We start from the raw sequence: 11,308 nt of genomic DNA, 5'->3' as shown, positions 1-11,308 counted from the left end.
CTGCATTGTCTGAAGTCATCAAGGTACACGATCAGACCAATTGACCAAAGGGCTTAAAGCTTAAGGACGATGAGAAAACTAGCTAGATTTGCAGCAGACAGAAGGCGAATTCATCGACATTTCGGGGATAAATGGGCAAAATGCATGGCTTCATCTCCATCCAGTGTTCATTGATAATGGGGATCTATACAGCAGTGGATGATGGTTTAAACCGAATGCCTTGGTGGTGATCTAGGTTGGATCTTGACGGATTCTGCCATGGATCAATGGGAGAAAGGGAAACAAGCTCGAAAGATACCCCATTTGTGGTCACAATCTTGCATCAGAAGCTGGAAAAACAGTCTTCCACACCCTATCTCGATGGAGATTTCAACATTATCGTTTCGTTTATTTGATTTTTCTTTAATATCTATTTAATTATTATAAGTAGGGTTGTAAAGGAACTGAACGTTGAGCGAACCGTTCGTGAACCGTTCGATGGGAAGTTCGTTTATGTTCGTTTATTTAATAAATGAACGGACATGAACAAATTTTTTTGTTCGTTTAGTTAAACGAACGAACATAAACAAGAGTCACGTTCGTTTATTTATGTTCGTGAACGTTCGTTCATTTACCGTTCGTTTAGGTTCGTTTATATACTAAATTTAATATATAATCTTTTGTTTATTTACTTTGAATTCAAATAATATTTATTTATGTTCGTTTAGCTCGTTCGTTTATGTTCGTTCATTTACGTTCGTTTAACATGTTAACGAACGAACACGCACACACCTGAATTCTTAACGAACAAATACGAACACAAAAAATTCCGTTTGTTTACTGTTCATGTTCGTTCGTTTGTTTGGTTAAGTTAAACGAACAAACATAAACAAGCCTCCGTTCGTGTTCGTTCGGTTCATTTACAAATTATAAGTTTCCTAGTTAATATAGGATTATTATCGGTTTTCTTTTTAGCTATTATTTAAATCATTTTCTAGTTGGTTTAAGATTAGTTTAGGTTTGAATTTAAAATTCACAGTTATCTCCTAGTTAGGGGTCACTTGTTTGGTTTTCAATTAAGTCGTTCAGGATAACGTTGTCTATGAGATTAATTTGTCTATGTAGATTGAAAAGGGAGGGGGTGTTTTTTAATTTGAAGGGTCAGTCCCCAAAAAAAACTACGTCTTTTACATAAAGGTCGTCCCTAGAAGCTTATTGAATAAGCTACTTTCTATATATCATTAAGTCATTATCAAACAGTCCGTCAGTGTAGCCTATAAATAGTGTTTATTGTTTTCTCTTTCAAACATATTATTGATGTTTTAGAGTTTTATCTCAACTATTAAAGGTTTTGCCTTATTTCCCAAGTTCTATACTTGTAAACTCGTTATCTTTCTGGGTTTAGACGTTTGTCAATTCTTCTGTGTTTTCCTATGCTTTATGCGGCTTCGGTAGTTTGTTTATGGAGGTTAATTTTCCTAAATTCTTTGTTGGGAGATTCTTATTTGGGATTGAGAGAAGTTTGTTGCAAATCCCTTGGAGTTACTTGCTTCCCCAAATCTCTTATTAGGGCTAATTAAACCTAGCTAATTAGAGTTCTTTGTTTCACGGGTTTCTATGGGCTTGTTTGTTAGCAGATGAATAAATTTAATGGGACTTATAGCTTATTCGATCAGCTATATATGATTGTTTAGTAGTAGCTTAATGATATCACAAGTGGTTTATTTAGTAAGCTTCTAGAGAGGAGGTTTATGCACCAAGCAAGTTTTTCCAAACATGTCCATCCCAATTTAACAACACGCTCCTTTCACCTATGTAAAAACCCTCTCAAACAAAAATCTTCATAATTTATATATACATACAGATTTAATTCATACAAACAACTTTATTCATACAGAACTTAATGAAAAACCAACCAAATAGCCTCATATATGTCCTTTGGTTTTCATAAGTTTTCCAGTAGTGGAAGTTGCCTTCCATAAAAAAAAGATTAGAAACATAATAGTAATAGTAGTTGTTGTTGGGATTGGGTCACAACTTACACGGAATTGGTCTTGAACGATAAACTTACAAACCTTAAATCAAATACGATGACAAATGTATGATCTTTACCAACAAATTAACGGATGTTGAACAAACTTGGGAAAAAAGATGAACAATATTATAACTGAATAACGAAAACACAAGTAAAAAACAAACAAATTTGGTGTGGTTTCACGTGATGAAAGTAGTGTACATCAAATGGATGCTACATTTGCTTGTTTTGTACACTACCTTGATGTGGTGAAACCACGTTACTCGGCTTGTTTTTTACTTATAAACCAACGGGAGGAACCATTCTTCATTTAAATGTTGTTTCTCAACAAAAGTCGACAGAAAGTTAAATCAACCAAAATCTTAGGAGCATTTGACGGAGAATCAAGCAGGGTCAAACATATGAAGGACGCAACAAGGTCTTGTGCATCCACTCAATCTGATTTTTGCAAGTAGAATTTTTTGGCATAAAAGGTGTATAGGTTAAACTTTGGGAGATACTCTGGATATTAGAAAATACAAGGGTATAAACCAGAAAACTGAGAATACCATTGGGTGGCGGATGTAGCATGTAAAGGGTGGGGGATACACTACAAAAATGATGAGGATCAGCGAGGGAAAATTCCTTCGCTGATCCGTCTCTAAAAGGGTCTTCCGTCGTTGATCTGTCGTTGATAGTTCGTCGGTCAAAAGCTCGTAGGTAATGCTATCATTGACATATCAGCGACGAAATTCAGGGACGGATCAACGAGGAAATGTTTCAGCAACAGATCAGCGAGGGAAACTTTCAGCGACTGATCAGCAAGGGATACTTTCAGCGACGGATACTTTCAGCGACGGGTCAGCGAGGATCAGGGAGGGACTTTTAGCGACGGATTTTCCCTCGCTAATCCGTCGCCAATTTTTATTAATCTAAAAATAAATAATTTATGATTACATAATTCATGTATTTATTTATACAAAACTTGGCCATAAAATCACACAATAAAAAATTCTAAGAGTACCACATCAAGAGTGGGAAGATAAGTTGCAAGAAAAGATGGAAACAAATAAAGCTCATCAGAGACAAGTGATTTGACGGCAAGTTGTCAATAACGTACGAATCTCATATTTTGTTTTTAAAAGTATAGAATAATTGCAGGAAATATAGCGACAGTGATATCTACAGCTGATTTTAACACTCATCGGTAAAAAAATTCCTCTAGAATATCTGAGACCTATCTTGTATTTAGACAAAGTTGTCTCACCCGTTTGACAACCTGTTTAAAAAAATTAATATGCTTTGTGAACATCTGATATTTTATTAGAAGATGTTAAAACTAAAGATTTCAAAACCCAAACTAATTTAATTTTTTTTGTAATCAAAATTATTTTATATTTTCAAAATGATTTTTATTTTATATTTTTATATAATTAAATAATATAATTGATTTTTTTAAGAATTATTAAATTGTTACACTTATGTTACAAAAGCCCATCCCGAGCCTCTAAGGCCCAAGTCGAGGTTAGTTATAGCCCATTATTGTGAGCCCAGTTTTAGCTGACCCAAAGGTTCATAGTCAGCCCAAATTTGTTTTTGGGCCTGAATATAAAATATATAAAAAGACTAAGGGACCGTTTACCAAACATTTACCCGGAAAGTGCTTACCGGTAAATTTAGCACTATCATTTACTTACCGGTAAGATTTTAGTCCAATAAAACGACATCGTATGCAGTAATTTACCCGGTAAGACTCTTGGTCCTTGTCCTGCTCTTATCGGATAAGTTCTTGGTCCTTGTCTTGCTATTAACTGATAAATTATTGGTCATTACCATGTTCATCAGGTAAGATAATATGACTTGGTAAGCGTTTACTCGACCAAGCATTTGGTATACGGCCCCCAAGGCTTCCTATGATCCTATCTAGTCTGATAAATATCTGATTCTATAAATATCTTAAGTGTAATCTAACTTAAGAGTTGATCATAAATGAACTCTGTTTATATTTTATATATTTTTCGATTGTTTCTTATTTAAGCATGGATTATGATTTATATGAATGGTAGGAATTATGGAGATTTGCATTTGACAACAATTCTACAAAACGATCAAGGGTTTTTGGCCTTTGGCTTAACGGTATGTAAGTCTTTGGCCTTTTAGGAGGTCAAGGGTTCAAACCTCACCAAATGTGAGGAGGGTATGTGAGTTTTTTTGTTCTATTTAACGTATATAAGTATTATATACTTCGAAAAATTCTAGACAAGGGTAAGACGATGTGCTAAAACCATAATCAATGATTATATTAGAAAATAATTGAGATATTTATGGATAATTATCATGATTCTTTGGTTATGTACATTTGGAAAATGATAATGTTCATAAATTTTGATCATGACTTTATATTATGAAACAAAATGGAATCATCTATTTATCAGACCAGATAAACGACTGATATGTGATTTGCTGGAGTTAACAGGTTTGTAAAATAAACCTCGCTTACGAAGATATATGGATGTTTGCTTCTTACTTTCTCACCATAACTCATATTCTCACTGGAACTCGAACATGAAGCTTAAGCAACATTTATACCCTAAAAGGCTACTTATGTCATCTACCACTTTTATTAAATGATCATAACTCTAATATATATAAAGTATTAACATCCATATTTTCTTTATACAGTTTGTATCTTGGGGATCTGTTATTGAAAGTCTGATCATTTTCTCTCTTCCACTACCATTACATTTATATATACACCCTCTACATTTATATAACCACCCCGATTGGCCTCATTTACACTTAGTTAGCTTGAGGGTAATATTGTAAAAATTGTCAGAATATTTGGACAATGAGGTCGTACATGTACATTAAAAGTCACATTTGAACCATTAGACGCACGTCCAAACCCTAGTGTTAATCCGTAAAAATTATTGGAAGATTGACGATCAGATTCCCCCCCTCCCACTAATACATCGTATAGCAGGTCCAGGCTCGAAACTTTTCATACCAAACCAACCCACTAAAATGCAAATAGGTTTTTTGAAGAGCAAAGAAAGCGGACTTCTTTCCTAGGATTTGAATGTTTCATTTTCCCGTGACATAGTTTATGTGCCGCTAATGTAGCTGCTTGTCGAGCATTTGGATTTAGCGTTATTGTCAAGCATCTCATTCACTACTAAAAGAAAGGTATCCCAAGGGTTGTCCTGTGACAAAGTCAACACGGGATTTCTTCTCGACTGGCGTATTACACACTAATAATGGTCTTTTGGAACACCTCAATTGTACTGATATGTCCCATAGCTATTGTGAGAAGATAAATCATGTATTCCGGATGTATATAGATGGTTTTTGAAGTCGAACCTTATGAAATGATACTCACATTTTTAATTACTTACGAGGTTAAAACCGTAATTACTTATATTATATTATATTATATAGTTTTAATACATTATTTTCAAAATAAAGCTACTAAAAATATGTGGATGCATGTTGTGAGATTGCATAGAAAGGCTGAAAAAGGAAGATGTGTTTTATATATGCATATATAGTTGGAATTGACTCTCTTGTCCAATTGCTCTTTGGAACCTTCACTTTTCTTTCTATCTCTTGGGATTCTTCTTCTTTAAATCCCCATTTGGCTAAAAAAATACTGCAATTTATAAAACGTCAAAAATGTTTAAATGTCTTAATAAATCACTATATGATACTTAAGTTTATATGATCAAACAATAAAACGTCATATCTAAAAGTATTGTAATATGTTTATAGGACGTTTTTCTATGTCTTAACAATTTTTTTATGATATTTTCAAAATAAAACGTCGTATTAGCTATTTTTATAGGATAATTTTGAAAAGTGTCGTGTGAACATATTTTTTTATTAAACACTTGTTTTTATAAGATGTTTTTTTTTTAATAATATTCCGTAAAATAACTAATATGTTGTTTTATTACAGAAAAGTGGAGACAGCTTGGGAAAGTGAGCATTTGTTGATGATTGTGCAATAATTACAAGTCTTTGTCCAAAGCTGGAAATTTCAAGTCTTTACTTGAATTTGTGTCTCTATTGACAAGTTGGCTCTAGTTGAAAGTGATTGATTTAGCTTCATTCAGTTTTTACATGAAATGCAGTGAAAATTATTTTTACAGTGTTTTGTTGTAAAGATTCGGTTTTTTTTTACTTTTATAGTGTTTTGTTGTAAAGTTTTAAATGTAAAAAAAGGTTTTACGGGTCTCACGAAAATAGATTGGTTTCAGATGAAACCCCCCCCCCTCTCTCTCTCTCTCTCTCTCTATATATATATATATATATTATATTATAAAGCATTTGGCAAAAAAACTAAAAACCATTTTTTATGCATTAAGTATTGTTTATTAATGCATATTACTTAAAATTTAAGATTACAAGTAAATTGTGCATGATTACAACTTATTAAAACTCTATGTATGAATTGGTGTAACTAAATACGGATAAACATAATCAAATAAAGGATAAACTTCTCATTTTAAAATATAAAAAATTTAAAATATAATTATGATAATTATTAAGTTCTAACAGAATACTTAATTGTTATCTTTATAAAAAATATATTATTAAACCTAAATTAAGTTATTTCGTTACGTTAAATTAAATTATAATAAAAATTTTGAATTAAAAAAAAATACACGAACAAAAACTTTTAAATAGTTAATTTGATACTAATATTAATATTTTTTTGTAAAGTTTATATGATATTTTCAAATTTATATTTTATTCAAAAATAGAAACATTATCGTTTTTACAAAACCATATAAAATTGTATTATATCAATATGGATAAAATAAAAATAAAACAAAACATTGAAATAGAAATGTGTCTTGATGCATTGCACGAGTACCCTTCTAGTATATATATATATATATATATATATATATATAGAGAGAGAGAGAGAGAGAGAGAGAGAGGGTTGTATTTGAAATATACCCTATATATATGTATGTATATATATATGTATGAACTTATTTTAAGAACTCTTTAAATTGAGATTTTTAAAAATTAGTGTATCATGTATTATTTTATATGATTTTTCATTTATAACTAGAATTTAATATATTGGTTAACATATAGGTGTTCCAAAAAGGGTTTGTTTCACATGTATTATGTTAAACCTTTTTAGCTTGTTTGAAAACAAAAAATACACGTAAATAAATTCACATTGTGAACCAAGTACATATGAAATAAACACATTGAACCGAATACAATGAAACAAATATATGTTAATCAATAAATTAAATAATTTACTTAAAGGCCATTTATAAAACACTTACTTTGGTAAACATTTACCAGTTCAATTAACTTAGAAGATGAACATAACAAGAACCAATAATCTTACCCGGTAGGAGGAAAACAATGATCGAGAGTCTTGTCCAGTAAATGAGGGTGATGACTCTTACCCTGTAAGTACTTACATGGTTATAAATATTTATCATCAATCCATTTTGATAACCGGAAATGTAACCAATAAGGAAATAAGATTGTTGACTAGGTAAGCATTTGAAAAACGGTCCTTAAATGGAAAAAAGAATCATGTGAAACAAAACCTTAAAGTTGAAGTTCTTACGGATCTCACAAATTGTTGAAGTTCTCACACAATCCATCACCTATATGCATATATATATATATATATGCACACACACACACATATATATACATACATATATACGCATATATATACATATATACACATGTATATACATACATACATACATACATACATACATATATATATATATAGGTGAAGGATCGTGTGAGAAGAAAAGTGAAGGTGAGAAACATAAGGAGATATCTCTACCTTTGGGTGCACATTAGGATGAGATGAACCGAGATGCACCGGATCAATCCTCATATCAAACGTAAATCATGGGTGAGTTTGAGATTAAAGGTGATCAAGTGTCCACATCCCTTCTTACACTTCTCACATGTGCTCTCATTCTCACATGATCATTTGCCTTTACTTATATATATATATATATATATATATGTGTGTGTGTGTGTGTGTGTGTGTATGTGTGTGTGTGTGTGGGTTCTAGTCATAGGGAAATTATGATGAGAAGGGTAAGAAGAAATATCCACCTTTGGATCAACCCTAATTGAAGATCAACATTAATAAGATGCATTGGATCAATTTCCTTCTAAAATGCAATTCATAGGTGGACATAAGATTAAAAGTGATCAAGGGTTCAATTCTCTTCTTACATTTATCACCTTAATTTTTTTTCTTACATTATATTTATATATATTTATATATATATAGAGAGAGAGAGAGGGGGGGGCTGATTCAAATGCTAACCAAGATTATCGTGTTAACGTTGTTAACCGATCTTGACCGTTAATTTGAATAATAAACGGTTGTGATTTAATGATATTTAAAAATTAATATTTTCAATTAACATATGTGAACAAAATATCAAAGAGTATTTAGGTAAAAAGTAATCTATCTTTGATACACGAGTTGTCAGATATATGAACAACTTGTGTATATCTTCAAACCACATCAAACAAAAAAGATTAGACATATAAACAACATGTGAACCGTATGAACATCTTCTGTATATTCAGGAGCCAACTTTGTTGTATGTACATGAACACCTATGAACCAAGGCATCTAGGGCTGTGTGTTTTCATACGTGTTCACATGTTTTCACATGTTCTCTGTGTGTGTGTGTGTATGTATTCATATGAACATCTAGTGGCTTGAATATACATGAACACTTATGAATCACGGCATCTAAGGCTGTGTGATTTCTGATGTGTTCATATGTCAAAGGTGAGAACTGTCGATTAAAATAAATGTGAATTATAGAACATGAACACGTGTGAAACCCCAATGTCAATATTGCATCATGGTCAATTGTGATATTTTCAAATTTGTAACTCCCAATTAATTATTTGGGAGTTACATAAAATGATAAATTACTTAAATACCCTTGTATTTATTTTATGAGTTACATTTGAACCAAAGGAAAAGATGGAATATGATTGGTTGAGCTTGGTTAACATACTTAACACAAAAAAATTAGTTAGTATTTGAACCAACCTCTCTCTCTCTATCTATCTCTCTCTCTCTCTCTCTCTCTCTCTCTCTATATATATATATATATATATGGTTGAATATCGTTAAAAAATCATAAAAGAAAAGGTTAAACTAAGTTCATATGTGAATCATTGAAAAAATACGGAAAAAATCTATTTGGAAATGCATTTATGAACTAACGTTACAGATTATTCATATGAGTTTACATATACATTTTTAAATTAGTTTTTTTAGTATGATTCACGTATGAATATTCCTTTAATTTTATCTTTTTAGCTTGTAATGACATTTAATAATGTGTGTATATATATATGTGTATATATATATATATATGTGTGTATGTATGTATGTATAAATCTGCATTCATAAGAGTGATCATCATGGGTTCTTATTTTTGTCTTTGTAAGGGTCTTTTATGATCTCAAGATTTCTTGGAAACTACCAACATGGAGAAACTGTCTCCTCTTCTCTAAATTCAACCAAGTTTCTGATCATAATCACCTTATTATAACAAACAATCAAAACTTTCCTCTTGGTTTCTTCACTATATATCATAATTAATCTACTAACCTTTTCCAACAAATCCATAGCTTCAATAAAATACCAGTTTAGACCAATTGCCTGTTAAACGATACTTTATCAGATGTTTATAGGATAACTGTTACCTTCAACAGTCACCACACTCACTTATTGTATAAGATGACATTCCCGGCCATCAAATGGATTGTAGATAAGCGTCTTCTCTCTAACTTATCATGTAAGATTATCATTTCTTGCTATATTCACCTGGTAAGATAAGTGACCCAATAAACATTCACCGGGTTCATTTACTTTACCAAGTGAGCATTATAAGGACTGAAAATCTTACCCGACAAATAAAAAAGAAAACTTCTACATGATAAACACTTATCAGATAAAAGATGTTTACCTACAATCCATTAAATCTGTGTTTTTACTAATTAAGAGGGGTTGTTTTATTGGAATCCATGATTAAAGAATAAAATTAATTACCACATAAAACTAGAAAGTATGTCTGTCAGTTTTTGGTTTGAAAAATGCAAAGATTCTGCACTTACTTCAATTACCTTTTTGTCCTCATGCTTCTTCCTTTTTAACATTGGAAACCACTATTTTCTCTCTAAAAATATGGCAGTAAAGATAAAACAGAAGTTTCATCCATTAATTATTTTTTTATTAATTAATTATCTGTTAATTTTAAGGGCTGTTTATCCAAATGATTATCTGATAAATGCTTACCGATAAGAGTCCATATTTTCGATTATCTTATGGGATAAGATTCTACTTCCTCAAAATGATTTCATATACTAGGGACGGACCCAGAAATTTTTTCAAACAATGACATCATTTGATTATAAGAAAAAAAAAATAGGGAAATTGTTTGAAACAGTGCCACAGTTTGACTATAAGAAACAAATATAGAAAAAAAAAATTCAAACGGTGACACTATTTAACTAAGAAAATGACACTAACATAATTCAAACTTGTGTTTGGGATGAAATAAAAGTCTTGTAAACCAACTCTACCAAATAAAAGTTGTTCTCATTGTAGTTTCAAAATACATATGGTGAGACGTAACAAATTAATACGGTTGCACCTTTCACAAACCTAAATTTTTTTACCCTTCGACGGATGAATAATATGGTGGCATGTGCCACCGTATGCCCTATAGTAGGTCCGTCCATGCCGTTTACAACAATTTTTTCTGATAAACGCTTACGGGTAAAACTTTTGATCCTTGACATCGCTTTTTATCAGATAAACGTTTGGTAAACGGCTTATTATATTGTTAATTATTATTCAAATTAATTCCAAGTGTTTACAATATAAAACAAAAAAGTAAAATGACAAAAATGTCCTCATACAAACACTTAACATATGGACTTTACGTCATAATAGCCAAGGATAATGCTAGTCAAAGCAATAAATTGACTTAAAATCATCATTTATTTTTTTTAGCATTTTACATTTAATTTCATTTCTGCAACCCTTCAATTTTACCCCAATCCAACAGACATAATATGCAAATTAAACATGTACACTTAATATTTAATAAGATTTTAATTAAATTATAGTTTTTGATGAGTATGTATTAAATTAGTTTTTAATAAGTCATGAGTTATTGAATTAAATTAAAGTTTCATTTAAAATTACTAGAAGGGTATTCGAGTAATGCAGTGAGATACATCTCGATTTTAATGTTCTATTTTATTATTTGTTTATGT

Source organism: Cynara cardunculus (assembly GCF_001531365.2).
Source record: "Cynara cardunculus var. scolymus isolate 2C chromosome LG 5, CcrdV1, whole genome shotgun sequence".
NCBI lineage: Eukaryota > Viridiplantae > Streptophyta > Magnoliopsida > Asterales > Asteraceae > Cynara > Cynara cardunculus.
The sequence above is the reverse complement of the archived record's forward strand: the minus strand, read 5'-3'. Positions refer to the sequence as shown.